This window comes from Pinus tabuliformis, chromosome X (assembly GCF_031772625.1).
Source record: "Pinus tabuliformis cultivar Carrire ecotype Pingquan chromosome X, CPIR1, whole genome shotgun sequence".
In the NCBI taxonomy this organism is placed as follows: domain Eukaryota; kingdom Viridiplantae; phylum Streptophyta; class Pinopsida; order Pinales; family Pinaceae; genus Pinus; species Pinus tabuliformis.
This window is the reverse complement of record NC_142308.1, coordinates 1133841537-1133857516: the sequence shown is the minus strand read 5'-3', so window position 1 is coordinate 1133857516 and position 15980 is coordinate 1133841537. Positions and strand designations below refer to the sequence as shown.

The window sequence follows — 15980 nt, the reverse complement described above, 5'->3', positions numbered from 1 at the left end:
CTGGATATGATCCACGAATGGCATCCTCTATTTATGAGAAAATTGGAAAACTTTCTGGTGATACTGCAATTAAAAACTATTTGTCTACTCATCCATCTGAAAAGAAAAGAGAGGAGCTTCTTAAACAAGAAAATGTAATGGGGAAAAAACACATCATTTACAGAGAGGGAATATCAGGGTGGGGAATTGAAAAGTTTTTATGAGATCTTAGCATGGTAAAGTTCACTTGGAAATAAACTTACATTTAATTCAATGTTATATCCAAGTATCCATGGATATGGAATGTTGACAAGTTCCTGCAAATGTTCTTCAAATCATCTAGATAACTATTTTTCACTAGAGATTTTTTGTTCCTCTTCAGTTCATGATTTTTGGGTTCAAGTTTTCCCATTATCAGACCATAAGAGCTTGTCTCTAGATCTGCTATTGGTTAAGGCACTCATAGAAAGTTTTCTTCCACATACCAAGGATCAGTGTCAGGTTACATTGAACATGACCAAGGTTTTGAATAGGGTGATAACCTTTGGTTTGCAACCAAACATCAAGAACACCTCTAGATTTTATACCACATCAGACACATTTGTGATTGTCAGATGCTCATCCCCTGGATTATTTTTGCAGTACAGAGTTTAGCAGTTCAATCCATGACCTGTGCTACAGATGACATCCAGCTTATATGGGTGTTGTCGCATAAGCCTGAAATGAACAATATGACAGCCAAACATAAAGATGAGATGACGTTGAAAGCTATCCATTCACATGCAAGTGAAGGTGATATTACTAACCTCCTTCAAGCCTTAGAACAGAGAATCCTTAATGATTTGGAGGATAGTCAGGCTAGGACACACTGCACTGGAATGTGGATCATGGTCATATGAGAGTTATTGAAGCTCTCATATCCAAAGGATAATATGTCAACACCAAGGAGATGGAAGGCCAAACACCACTTCATTATGATGCTACTTCTGAGTGGTAGGATATTGTCAAATAGATAACTGACTACTGTGCAGATGCTTTTGTCAAGAACAATGATGATTTAGAACCTTCCAGTTTATGCCCCTCTAATTAGAATTGGATGGTTTAGTGGAAAATCAGAACATCAATTTGAGATGGAAAAATCAACATGACCGGTTAAAGAGGATCCTGAAGTCCAACCCTTCATAAGTTCTAGAAAACATAAAGAGATGATGATTCTGTGAGGACAGATGGAATTCCAGCAAGATTTAACTCTTTCAAGAAATGGCATACCCTCATATTTGATTGATAACTGGTGGAATTTTGGTGAAGGTATGGGTATTGATCTGTAAAATTCACAGAGAAAGTGTGGAAAGCAATAAAAAATGCACAAATTTAGAAAAGTGGAATAGTTGGTAGACTGTTGTAACAATAGAGATTGGTGGAGGTTGAATAGCAACAAACTTGGAGGTTGAATAGCAACAGACTCTCCTATTAAGGAAAAGGTGGGACATCTAAGGCCTAAGGTGTCTAGCCACTGCTGACCAACTTAGCCTTCATTTTAATTTAAGAATTTAATTACTTGAAAGTAGGTAGAAATCAAGCATACCATGCAGTGTTGCACTTATCATGATATTATGGAATTATCATGATAATATCGTCAAAACCAACCTCAGCAATAATATTGGCAGTAAATATCACAGTAATATCGCTAAAACCAACCTCGATGATAATATCAACAGTAAATATCATGATAATTTCCACCTTTTAAATTATCACAGTAGAATAGGTAATTATCGTAATAATTTCGAAATTATCATCCTGTCTTTGTCCCTAAAAAGCAAATTTTTGGTCATTTAACTCTCATTTCTTGAAAGTGAGTGAGGGATTTGAGATCTAAGTACTACCATGAGGGGATAAAAACATAGAGCTGGGAACTTTGTGGAGGATGAAAATTTTCCAACTAGAGATTGGTCTTTCTTAGGAGCTCTATGGGCCATTTTGTTTTCTAAAGCACCATGAGGCAAATTAGAGGTTTCAACTCCCTATTTTAGTAACTGTTGCTCTCTGATATTGTATACTTCTTTGTCTTCCACAACTCTTTTCTCCATTTTTGTTTCTAAAGCTTTTTGGGTAGTGTTTATTATATTCACACCAATAGAAGCAAGCTTGTGGTATAAGTTGTCTTTCTAGTTGTTGGCTTTGTATGAGCAATTAAACATTTTTATGCAGTCTGAGATATCTATTATCACTCTGCATTTTTGTGATAAATGCTTGTACATTATTTTGAAGTATGCCGAAGAGATCTAAATTATTAGGTAAACTTGACTCAATCAAAGAGTTAAGGTTGTTAGGTTAAAAGTTGTCGTTTTGGGCACCTAGTATTGGTGACCTATGGTATTGAGCCCGTCATATTACATGTGATGAAGCCTTTAATAGGCTTGGAGGTTCTCCACTTTAATGGGTTAGAGTTGAGCTGTGAAGGGTCACTTGGCTGGCTTGGATGCATTTATGTCAAGGATAATAATAGATCTATTGTTGGTTGGTTTTTCCCCAATTGGGGTTTTCCAGGGTAAAACATTGTTTATATGTGTGAGATTGTTATCATTATTTCTATCTTATTGTCTTTGAATGCTAATAAGTGGTATCAAAGCCAAGGTTAAAGGGGCTGGGTTTGATTCTATCTCACATGTAGTCGAGGAATCCTATGGAGTTGTGTGTGACCATTGTTAAACATAAAGGAGAACGACCATCGTGTGGATGAGAATAACTATAGTTGTTAGAGCCATTACAACTATTAAATGAAATTAACCAAATTTGTGGAGGAGCTGCAGACTAATGGAGGAGACCATGGACATGAGTTTGGGCCACAGTTGTTGGGGAAAGTCGTAACGAGCAGAGTTCGGGCCGCAGCCACTAGGGAAAGCTGATAGAGTTCATGTAGTTGTTGTTGTGTATAAGAGTCTAAATGATGACGATCATCCTTGAGATGATAAGGGAGGGATTGCACATCACCCTGGAGCCCTAACACTAGAGATATTTGATGCCACGTCACCCCTTTTCCTCTTGTGAGTGTTAGATGGGGCACTTTTTGGGCACGACATCTTAGCATGGAGATATTTTTGATGACTTGTACACTATCCTTGGGCATGTCTTGGAGTATGGAGTACCTTTTAGTCCTTATATCACATTTTTGACGACTTATTGAGCTCATTTGGAGGGTGATGTCACACTATTGGAGCATTTATTCCCACCGTTTAGGCTTTTATGGCATATTTTTCTTTCTTTTGAGCTATGAGGTTGGCTTGCAACCTCTTTCTTGTGGAACACTCAAAAGTGAACTTGTTTTTAGGGCTTTTAGTTAATTTTATTTGTAAAGTCAATAGAAGAATGCTCATACAAATAGAGACTCCTCCTCACTTCATTATTCGTCATCACACATGTGAATTCAGCCTCTCTATAAAAAATTGCAACTTAATTCCTTACTCACTACTTGGGCATAATGTGATCTTGTTAATTTTAGGTATGTTCTATGCTTAGACCAATTTATTTCAATTTTCACAGTTAGCTCAATATCTTTTCCAGATTAGCAATCACATCAGCATTAAAGTAAACTGCAAATAGAACATAAACATAAATCGCAGAAGACAAGCCAAGACAAGAAGACACAAGATGTGGTGCTAGCCAGGGACAAACCCCAATGTGGGGAAACCCTTGATCAATTCTTCTTATATGTTCTTCAATAGTTCAGCAGAGGGAGAGAGAGATAGTATGTTTACAACAGAAGTCAACACTTTGACTTATCTAGATAAGAGCATAGATCATCTCTAAGAAGATGATACATGAGATCAGTGGTTGATTCTCCAAGGTGACTCCTTCACCTATCGTTGTGCTACATTTCGTCATCATGCTGCACCTCACCGTGCTGCACCATGCTGCACCCATCATCACTATGTTGCATCTCATCATGCTTCATTAATCATGACTGTACCCATCACTATACTGCATTATGTGCCATTGCTACACCATGTTGCCATACTGACCTATGTGCTGGCTGCATCTTGCTTGCTTGTTGTCCCTAGCTTGCTTGTTGTCCCTAGCATGCTTGTTGTCCTTTGCATGCTTGCTGTTGCATGCTAGCTGTCCCTTGCATGCTAGCTGTAACATTGCATGCTTGGTGTATTTGCTGCTAAGTACCATACAACTGTCCCAATGTTAGTTAGTTGTCCCTTGCATGTTGCTCTCCTTCGGAGACAGATGCTCTGGCTATTTCGGCAGTTTCGGCAATTTCGGTTGTTCCTAGCAGTTCCGGCAATTTTGGCTATTCCCGGCAGTTACGGTAGTTCCAACAGTTCTAGCTTTTCTCGGCAGTTCCGTTAGTTCCCAGCAATTCCGGCTTCTGCCCTCTGCGTCAGCTTTCCTGGCTATTTCGACAGTTCCGGCTGTTCCTCGCAGTTTCAACTATTGTCGGCAGTTCCGACAGTTCCAGCAATTCTGGCTATTCCCGGTAGTTCCGGCAGATCCCAAAAGTTCCCGGCAATTTTGGCTATTCCCAGTAGTTCTTGCAGTTTCGGTAGTTCTGGCTTTTCCTAGCAGTTTCGCAAATTCCGGCTATTCCTGGCAGTTCCGGCAATTCTGGGTATTCACGGCAGTTCCAGCAATTCCGGCTATTCTGGCTATTCCCGGCAGTTCTGGAAGTTCTCGGTAGTTCCGGCAGTTCCGGCAATTCCGGCTATTCCGTCTATTCCCGGCAGTTCTGGCAGTTCCCGGTAGTGCCATTAGTTCTCGGCAGTTCCGACAGTTCCGGCTTTTCCTAGCAGTTCCGGCTTTTCCCGGCCGTTCCGACAGTTCCGGCTTTTCCCAATAGTTCCGGCAATTCCGACTATTCCAGGCAGTTTCAGCAGTTCCAGCTTTTCCCGGCAGTTCCGGATTCTGCCCTCTGGATTAGGGCAGCATTATCCCTTAGGATCTTTCCTCCTACTAAAACCCAAAGACAAGTAGAGAGGAAGAGATCCCAAGCGTGTTGAAATGACTTGAAGGCCACCTCTATTTATACTAGAAGGTTGAGCATAAGTGGGGTTTATTTGGTTGCTGGTCGACCTCGACGAATTGTCCCATAACACAAATAAATTCATATCTCCATGAATACTTATCAGAAATGGATGATCTTTAGATCAATCCTACACCTCTCGATGAGAGGGGTCCAAGAAAAATATCAGCTTCCATTAATAAGATGACCCACATGGAGTTTGGCCCTAGTTGCCAATTTTAACACTCCCTCTCAACTAGGGAGAACTACATCCACTGATCCATATGTCCGACCGTACTATCTCTGCCATCAGTGCCCTACACTGCTCTACTCTGCTTTGCGCTGCTCTGTTGAACCATGAAGAAGAAGAATTGATCGAGAATGTTTTCATACCATTCTCTACTGACCCAAAGTCAGTTTCATCTAAAGAGAGTGTGTCACATCTCTTACTGGCCCGAAGTCAATTTTATTGATTCTAGATCAATATCACAAGAGAGTGTCTCAAACCACTCATACTAATCCTAGATCAGTTTCATTGATCCCGGATCAATGGAGGTCATCCTAGCATATGGAGTACGGTAGATACATCGATGCATCCATCGATAGTACTACTATGGTCCCTAATCCCATTTCCCTGCTCATTGATCAGATGAGAGGTACTTCCCATGAGTCCCAGACTGCATGGGTAGGATGCCTTGACAGGAGAACTAATCATCTTGTCCACAGTCGCCACAGGAGAACTAATCATCCTGGCCCACAAGAGAACTAATCATCTTGTTTCACAGTTTCCACGGAAGAACTAATCATCCCGGCCCACAGGAGAACTAATCATTCTGTTCCACAGTTTCCACGAGAGAATTAATCATCCCGACCCACAGGAGAACTAATCATCCTGTTCCATAGTTTCCACAAGAGAACTAATCATCCTGGCCCACAAGAGAACTAATCATCCTGTTCCACATTTTCCACGGGAGAACTAATCATCCCAGCCCACAGGAGAACTAATCATCCTGTTCCATAGTCGCCACGAGGTATCACAGGGGAAGGTTGAACCTGTCATCTTGTACATAGCGCACCACCAGGGGAGGGTGAGTCGCCCTATGGTCATATGTTGCTCTAGTAAGTACCCCAAGCACCCCAGAGCTCCCAGAGCTCAATGCATGCAACATGCAGGACCCTTATAACAAGGTCCCTCAACGACTCCAAGTTGTTTGGGAAAGTCACAGATTTGACCTTTCCCCGGGGCTTTGACAAAATGTCTGCGACCTGTACATCAGTCTCAATGTGATGGAGCCTCCTCACTCATCGACTTACCATATCCTAGATAAGGCAGTATCTGATGTCTATCTGTTGGAGCAATCATCGAATACGGGATTCCTCAATAATCGAGTCCCCCCTCTGGTTGTCACAGAGAATCACAGTGGTATTTATCATGTGTACAAACAGCTCACTTAAGAGCTTCTACAACCATGCAGCTTCACACGAGATCATACTCGTAGCTATGTATTCGGTCTCGGCAGTGCTTATAGCAACCAACTTTTGCTTCTTGCTCATCCATGATATCGAAGCAGAATCCAAAGAGAACCAACACTGAGAAGTGCTCTAGTGATCCTCCACACTGCTTGCCCAGTTAGCATTCGAATAATCATGCAGTTTCATATTTCCGGCAGTATATCTCAATCCATGAGAGATTGTGCCCCAAAGATATCTCAAAAGATTCTTGGCACCAATCTAGTGAGGCTCAACCAAATATGAGCTCACCATGCTAACTGCAAAACATATGTCCGGACGGAAGTTCACCAAGAACATCAACGCGAATGAGTTTATGAAACTCAGAGGCATTTCCCAAATCTGGTCCAACATCACTACCATATAACTTCTAAAAGTTAAGATCCTCGAGGTAGTCACAGGCTTGCAGTTTATCATTCCACATCCGGAATCCAACTCCCTCTTACTTCTACAAATGAGAGGGTCTGCACTTGTTAGAAATAGGTCGTCCTCATAAGGTACCGATATGAGAGGTCTATCATCCACAACCTTCGGGTAATGGTTTGGATTAGTTTCACTCCTAGTGAATCTCAGCTTCATCAGACAGCTATCAATCCTCTCATACTACGCCCAGGGTGTTTTGCTTCAAGCCATAGAGGGCTTTCTTCCACCTGTATACATGAGATTCCCGATCATGAATCTCAAACTCCTCGGGTTGTTCCAAACCTATGGACCTGCTACATGAGGGGAATGGTCCCCTTGTAAGATTTTCCTTCGGTACATCTCAGACATGTACCTTCATGCTCTTCTTGAATTCAAGCATCCCTGTTACCATCTAACTCACATAGGGTATGGCCCCAAAGGTAGACCTTCGGTGTTATAGATGCGAAATGTCAATTGACATGATCCCCAATGGACCATCCTGCAACTTGATACAAATTGCCGACCCTGAACCCATGAGAAAAAGCATTTTTGAAAATTCTATTTTTTAAAACGTACCTTTCCATCGATGAATGCCACCTCGTAATCTTTGACTTCCATTGCTAAAATGGGCACTAGGTTCTTCTTGCAATCAGGTACATAAAAGAGATTCTGTAAATGAATTGAGTTACCCTCATTCAATTGAGGGGTAACATTCCCTACACCCTTTTCGAGATAGGTGGCATTGACTCCAAGTATAATCCCACAGTTGTTTCCATCTCTACCAAATTAGAGAGTGCACCCTTCTATCCGATGAAGTGCCTTGAAGCACTACAATCAATAAGCTAGATTCCCAAAGAATCTAAAGGAGAGGGCCAATACAAGATAACGCTTCTTTATCTTATGAAAAACAACATTTGATTCTTCATACCTGGGGTTCCTTGCTTTCTCTGAAGAGTCGGTCGTTTCCTTGATGACCTGCATTACCTATCATTCCTCTGATCATTGAAGATGTCCCTGGAATGATTGTTATCTTCATCAAGAGATGTGTCTCTGCCATTCGGACACTCCTTCACATAATGGTCGAACTTATTACAACCAAGGCATTTGCCTTTCCTTCCACCCTTAGATCCAGACTTCCCATTGAAGTGATCTTTAGGTAGGCCATCAGAAACTTCTGCTGTGCCATTTTGATAATATTCTCTGCTTCGACTTCACCCTTGGTGAATTTGAAGAGGAATGAGGAATCCATTGATCCTTTTGTCCTTTCCCAACTATCTTCGGCGATTGCTCTTTCACTCTTGCTTGGGCATTGTCTTCACCTCAGCTCTGATACCATGTTAATTTTAGGTATGTTCTATGCTTAGAGCAATTTATTTCAATTTTCACAGTTAGCTCAATATCTTTTCTAGATTAGCAATCACATCAGTATTAAAGTAAACTGCACATAGAACATAAACATAAATCGCAGAAGACAAGCCAAGACAAGAAGACACAAGATGTGGCGCTAGCCAGGGACAAACCCCAATGTGGGGAAACCCTTGATCAATTCTTCTTATATGTTCTTCAATAGTTCAGCAAAGGGAGAGAGAGATAGTACGTTTACAACGAAAGTCAACACTTTGACTTATCTAGATAAGAGCATAGATCATCTCTAAGAAGATGATGCATGAGATCAGTTTCGGATTCTCCAAGGTGACTCCTTCACCTATCGTTGTGCCGCATTTCGTCATCATGCTGCACCCATCATCACCATGCTGCATCTCATCATGCTTCATTAATCATGACTGTACCCATCACTCTACTACATTATGTGCCATTGCTGCACTATGTTGCCATACTGACCTATGTGCTGACTGCATCTTGCTTGCTTATTGTCCCGAGATTGCTTGTTGTCCCCAGCATGCTTGTTGTCCTTTGCATGCTTGTTGTTGCATGCTAGCTGTAGCATTGCATGCTTGGTGTATTTGCTACTAAGTACCATACAACTGTCCTAATGTTAGTTAGTTGTCCCTTGCATGCTGCTCTCCTTCGGAGACAGATGCTCTGGCTGTTCCGGCAGTTTCGGCAATTTCGGCTATTCCTAGCAGTTCCGGCAATTTCGGCTATTCCCGGCAGTTACAGCAGTTTCATCAGTTCCCGACAGTTCCGGATTCTGCCTTCTGTGTCAGCTTTCCTGGCTGTTCCGGCTATTCCCAGCAGTTCCAACAATTCCCAACAGTTCCGACAATTCCGGCTATTCCCGACAGTTCCAACAGTTCCCGGCAGTTCCAGCAATTCAGACAATTTTGGCTATTCCCGACAGTTCCGGCTTTTCCCGGTAGTTCCAGCAATTCTGGCTATTCCTGGCAGTTCCGACAATTCCGGCTATTCACGGCAGTTCCGGCAGTTCCGGCAATTCCGGTTATTCCAACTATTCCAGCTATTCCTGGCAATTCCGGCAGTTCCGGCAGTTCCTGGTAGTTCCAACAGTTCTAGCAGTTTCAGCTTTTCCCAGCAGTTCCCAGCAGTTCCGACAATTTCGGCTTTTCCCGGCAGTTCTGGCAATTCCAGCTATTCCTGGCAGTTCTGGCAATTCCAGCTTTTCCTGGCAGTTCCAGCTTCTGCCCTCTGGATTAGGGAAGCGTTATCCCTTGGGATCTCTCCTCCTACTAAAACCCAAAGACAAGTAAAGAGGAAGAGATCCCAAGTGTGTTGAAATGACTTGAAGGCCACCTTATTTATACTAAAACGTTGAGCACAAGTGGGGTTTATTTGGTTGCTGGCCGACCTTGACGAATTGTCCCATAACAAAAATAAATTCATATCTCCATGAATACTTATCAGAATCAAATGATTTTTAGATCAATCCTACACCTCTCGATGAGAGGGATCCAAGAAAAATATCAGCTTCCATTAATAAGATGACCGACAAGGAGTTTGGCCCTAGTTTCCAATTTTAACATATCTTTTGTGGATGAAATTTGTCTTGGATATGATTTTTGGCTTGGAGACACTATTATGGGATTGAAAGAAGAGCTATTGTGGAAGATTTTGTAAGTTTATTGCTGATTTTTTAATATTTTGCATGCATTTAATATTTTAAGTAGGGTTTCTATTGCTCCACGACTAAATGCTTATTATTGGTGAAACTTTGCTTCATTATTGCATGTAGAATTATCTTCTTCATAGCCTATAAGGGAACTCCTAGTGTGCAAACCTTATAATTAATTTCTCCCCTCACAAGAATAGTAAGTAGGGTTTTGCAAGTGGACGCCCTAGTGCACCCCCCTTACTTCAACACAGTTCTTCCTTGGAAATTAATTTCATTAGGAATCCATTTTCCCATTGTAGGTTAAGGCACTAGTCTCTAAAACATGTTGATCATCTTAAAATCTAATTAAATCTCTCTAAAACCTCTCTTTCCTAGACAGTTAGGGCAGTCGCTAGGGTTTTAAAGGCTGATTTGTGTGAAAAAGTGTGATTTTATTGCATTGTAGTGGCTCTTAATTGTAGGATAATTTGTATAAACCCTGCTAAAGCAAAATATAGCATCATAAATTGTCTTGCAAGCCTTAATAGGGCTATTGTCATCCCTAGTTATGTTGGAAAATGTAACTAGGTTCGGTCTTCATAATTGTACTTGAAGTCAAAATGTAATATACTTGTCAAAAGAGAGCACAAATAATTTTATTAAGAAAAGTCTTTCGGTAGGAATCACATAAGAGAAATTTTTGGCCGACGCGTTTCGAACCAACAAGTGCAGTTCATCATCAAGACCAGATGAAGAGGCAGACCATGGCAAAGGCTTAAATATAGAACAAAGTAGAGACCATAATTTCAAGTAATGGTTCTATTTCAACAAGAACATTTAAATTATGATATTAATTTATTAATATATTAAAAAGAATTTTATTATTAAATTGATTTGACTTGTTAAAGCATGGGTTTCATGCTTGGGTCAAATGTATAGGTCAAGCCTCCATTGTAGGCTTTAGGTTATTTGTCAAAGTCAATATGTGAAGACTCCTCCATCCATCAAAGTCTCCTTACTATTGAAAGAATCCTCTTCAATTCAGCGTCCACAAAGTGATCACATGTCAGCATATATATATATATATATACACACAATTATTCAAATGCTCATGTCGGCTTAATTATACTGGACAACCACTATATATACAAGCACTGGATCTTCGCATAACAACACAATACAAGCTCGCATTTCAGAGAACAAGTTTCGGTGATATGACACAGATTACTAGCTCGGATCTCAAAGAAGGTTGTGATGAAGTTTGGGTGATCTCAGTGGAAAACTCTTCGTGATCTTAGAGATAATTTTGTGACATTCACAACATATAGAATACAGATTACAGTGGAGACAGTTCAGTGATGTATCATAGTGAATTGATGTTATTTCTATATCATAGTTTCGGTGCTACCTTGGTTTCAGTGCTATTACAGTGATCACATTTCGGTGATATTACAGTGATGTATTTCGGTGCTATCTCATTGCTACCACAGTGAATATCTCGGTGATGTAGACTCGATTCTTCAGTATCTCAATGTTATCTTATTGTTATCACAGTGATAAGTTCAATGTCATTGCAAGGATTAAAGTATGAAGAAGAATGACAAAGTTGACTTGATGGACGGAGGTAGTCTCGAGTCTAAGCTGTAAGGGTCTTGGTCGTCTCATCTTGAATCTAGTGAAGGAAGAATTTTGACAAGGTTTTCCCCTAGAGTGGGGTTTTGCCCTAGCAACATGCCTACATCTTGTGTACTCTTTTATTTGTTGCTTGGCATTAATCTTGATGATAAGAAAAGAAAAATCGAAAGAACTGTTGGCATTATGATACAAGTGTTGTCCTTGATGGCAACTCACTCAGAGGTTGGTACAGGTGATGGCAACGCAATCAGAGGACAGATCTTAGTACAGCAGGTCAAGAAAGAGATATACGCAGGTTCATTGTGACAAATCAGCGTATACACGCAAGTTGGACGTGCCGAAGACGCGTATGCGTATACACGCACTTTCACGCAAGGAAAAGCGCGTACATGTGGGAAAACTTATGTCTTGGTCCGTGGTAGTTAGTCCTCGGTATTTGAACCTATGGTTTTGGACCATGGTGTCTCGTCAGAAGTATTGATCCCAAGTATTGGGCCCTTGGTATTGATTTATTATGGTTTTGGACCGTGGTATTGAAAGAAGCCTAACCTATATAAGGAGAAGATCATTAGGCAAAGGTGAAATGCAAGGAATGGATGTCTAACGAAGTGGGAAGATCTAGTATTGCTGGTTATCTGTTTTTGATGCTTGGCTAAGGTTGGGTATGACAGCGAAGGTATAAGTAATTATCTTTAGATCTGTACGCGGGTTGTCTCTGGTGGAAGCGCGTACACACGCGGTTTTTATATAGTCAAGTAGCGTATGCATTATGAGATTTGGTGTTTCAGGTTGTTGTTGATTCTAGTGGTTGTTGCAGAGTTCTGGGCTCTGGTTTGTGTTCTGTGTTTTTGATGATAGGGTTTCAGTGATTCAGTATTGGGTGATTTAGAGATTTATGATGCAAGTATAAGTTGATGATTGTATTGCAGCAGTGATTGTTTTGTACTCATGGATCCAGTCTGAAAATTTATGAAACGTGGTCCCTGAAGAAAAGAAGGTTGTAGCCTTCTGTAGGTCAGCACCTACGTACTAGTATATTAGCTAGTACAAGAGCTGAGGGGGTTGTAGCTCCCTTCCAGAAGTAGCTAGAAAACGAGAGAGGGTTGTATCCCTCTGCAGGTTGAAGCCTGCGTGCTGGTAAAGGACTGCACCAGTACATTGTAAAAGAAGTTTCTTATTAAAGGAAGAAAGAGACAAATTGCAGCAGGTGGTTTTCACCCATATTAGGTTTCCACCTTATATCTTGGTGTTCATGTGTGCTTCTTATGTGTGATGATCTGTTTTGTTTTACTGCACCTGATTACTGTTATTATGGTTAATAATGTTTTGATGAATTTACTGAAGATAAGCTAACTGAATCATAAGATTACTGCATGTACGCTAGTTGCATTTAACACAGTCGCGTATATACGCTGATATACTAAACTGAAGCCGCATATATGAATCTGAGTATGAAATTGAAAAGTATCTGATTTGATAATATTGATTCACCCCCCCCCCCTCTCAGTATTATTTCCAACAATTGGTATCAGAGCAGGTCCTTCAGAGGTAGCTTGATCGCTTGAAGGAAAAGATCCATCAGAATGACTAATCCAGAAAGAGAGGCACACATCAGGCCACCAATCTTTGACGGGAACAATTTTACCCACTGGAAGATAAGAACCACTGCATATCTACAATCACTTGGAGCAGAAGTTTGGGGAATCGTAGAAGGAGGATACAAATTCCCATCAGCAACTCCTACAGATGCAGCAGAGAGAAAGCAATATGAGCTCAATGCCAAAGTTGTTACTGTCTTATTGGGAAGTTTGACACAATCAGAATTTATGAAGGTCATGCATTTCAAATCAGCTAAGGAAATACGGGACAAACTCATTCTGAGCTACGAAGGAGATGATCAGGTAAAAAGAGCAAAGCTTCAAACTCTCAGAATCCGGTATGAAAATCTTAAGATGCATAGTAATGAAAGCATAGCTAATTATTTCCTGCATATGGATGAAATTGTAAATTGTATGAGGGATCTGGGTGAAGAATTTAAGGAAGTTGTCTTAGTTGAAAAGGTTTTGAGATCTCTGTCTGCTAAATTTGATTCCAAAGTGTCTGCCATAGAAGAAAAGGAGAATCTGCAGAAAATCACCATGTCACAGCTTCACGGAATCTTAACTGCTTTTGAAATGCGAAAAGAGGGACCATCAGAAGCCGCATTCGAAGCGTCAGGATACATGTCAGAGGAAGAAGATGAGGTAAATTTTGTCAAGAATCTTGAACGGGGAACTGGATGGTTCAAAGGTGAGCTACCTTTCAAATGTTTTTCATGTGGTAGAGTTGGTCACTATGCTGCTAGATGCCCTCATGACAAAGGAAAGATGTCTGAAGAAGGTAATAGAAGCTATTATACCCATGTTAAAAGTAATGACTCATTCAATGGTAGTGAAGACATTCGAAGTCTCATGGCATATGAAAAGAAGAATGCAGAAACTGAGGAAGTTACCAAATTAAACGAACAATTGGAGACAGTAACCAGGGTAAGGGAGAAATTGCAAGATATAGTAAATGATCAAAGCATAACAATTCAGAGACTTGAATCAAAGATCCTCTCTCTAAAAGAAGATCTTGAAAAATCAAGAGAGCAGAACAGAGAAGCTCTTAAAAATCAAGAACATGAAGTGATCAAATTAAAGCAACAAGTGGAAGAAGGAAGAAAAGATGAAGAAGACCTAAGGAATCAGTATCTGGAAAAGGAAGAACAACATCAAGTTGAGGTAAATATCTTAGAAGGTAAATTAGAAGAAAAGGATAAATTGTTGCGATTTCAAGATAGTACTAAGATTTTGGATGACATTCCTGGTAGTCAAAGATCCCCTATTATCAAAACTGGTCTTGGTTTTTATGAATCCGTTGAAGGTGAATCTAGCTCACAAGGTGAGGCAAGAAACTCTAATGAGAAATCTAAAATGCTCAACAAGGAACAACCAAGGAAAGAAATTCCTCAAGGAAAATCCTTTACTCCTAACTATGGAAGTGATAGACGATTATTTCCTCCACTGAATAATGTTGAATTGTATGTATGTCATAATCTTGGACATGTTGCAGCCAGATGTAGAAGTAGAATGGTTCAAGACCATCACAAAAGATCATCGCATCCCAGGTATTTCAGAGGATATTGCTTTGCTTGCAATGCATATGGACACAAAGCAATTGATTGCAATAGAAGGAACATGAAATATGTAAGATGTTATACATGCAACAAACTTGGACATAAAGCAAGGGAATGCAGGAGCAAATTTCAAAATTCAAAACAAGAGGACCATACATCATCACAGTTCCAGGAATTGAAGAAGACAGAATTAGAGACAGAAAGGTGTGACATAACTCAATTAGCTGACATAACAGACACAGGGGAATCTGAAAGTGAAGAAATTCAGTATTCCATCTTGCATACGCTGATATAATAAAGATAAGTCGTGTATATACGCGAGTTACAGGCTGCAGAGTCGCGTATATGGAGATCAGAAGAAAGGGCAGCAGAACAGACCCAGGAAATGGTTCGGTCATGGTTGGCTCAGGCTCAGGGGGAGCATATACTTCAAATAATGCATTGTTGGCATTATGGTTAGAAGTTGTTGATAAAGCTAAATGATACAATTTGTTGCCTGATCAAAGGAATGGTATTGCAGTTTTGGATGTTGATGCTTATGGTGCAAATCATATATGATGAATGATAGCCATGGCCTTGAATGAATCGTTGGTCTTAGAACTTGCATCTGCTTAGGGGGAGCATGGATGGATTGATACAACTTGGCATATACAAAGGGGAGCTCAATCAGAAATTTCAGCATGTACTCAGGGGGAGTATGGACAGCAAAAGGTATACCAAGGAAGAGAATATCTTGGTCCGCCCTTTGCCCTTGATGTCAAAGGGGGAGAGTGACTTGGTGTGGTGGTTGCCATCAAGTCCAAAGGGGGAGATTGTTGGCATTATGATGCAAGTGTTGTCCTTGATGGCAACTCACTCAGAGGTTGGTACAGGTGATGGCAACGTAATCAGAGGACAGATCTTAGTACAGCAGGTCAAGAAAGAGATATATGCAGGTTCATTGTGACAAATCAGCGTATACATGCGGGTTGGACGTGCCGAAGACGCGTATGCGTATACACGCACTTTCACACAAGGAAAAGCGCGTACATGTGGGAAAACTTATGTCTTGGTCCATGGTAGTTAGTCCTCGGTATTTGAACCTATGGTTTTGGACCATGGTGTCTCGTCAGAAGTATTGATCCCAATTATTGGGCCCTTGGTATTGATTTATTATGGTTTTGGACCGTGGTATTGAAAGAAGCCTAACCTATATAAGGAGAAGATCATTAGGCAAAGGTGAAATGCAAGGAATGGATGTCTGACGAAGTAGGAAGATCTAGTATTGTTGGTTATCTGTTTGT

General features: G+C 40.7%; 1 protein-coding gene across 1 annotated transcript in view; it reads right to left on the bottom strand.

Moving 5' to 3' along the window:
- Positions 1–203: 203 nt before the first annotated feature.
- LOC149143837 (F-box/kelch-repeat protein At5g15710-like) overlaps positions 204–15980 on the bottom strand; it is a 45234-nt gene continuing 29457 nt past the window's right edge. Inside the window, exon 2 of the mRNA XM_089448413.1 lies at positions 204–696. The gene's annotated coding sequence lies outside the window, so the exon portion shown is untranslated. The remainder of the gene's footprint in view (positions 697–15980) is intronic.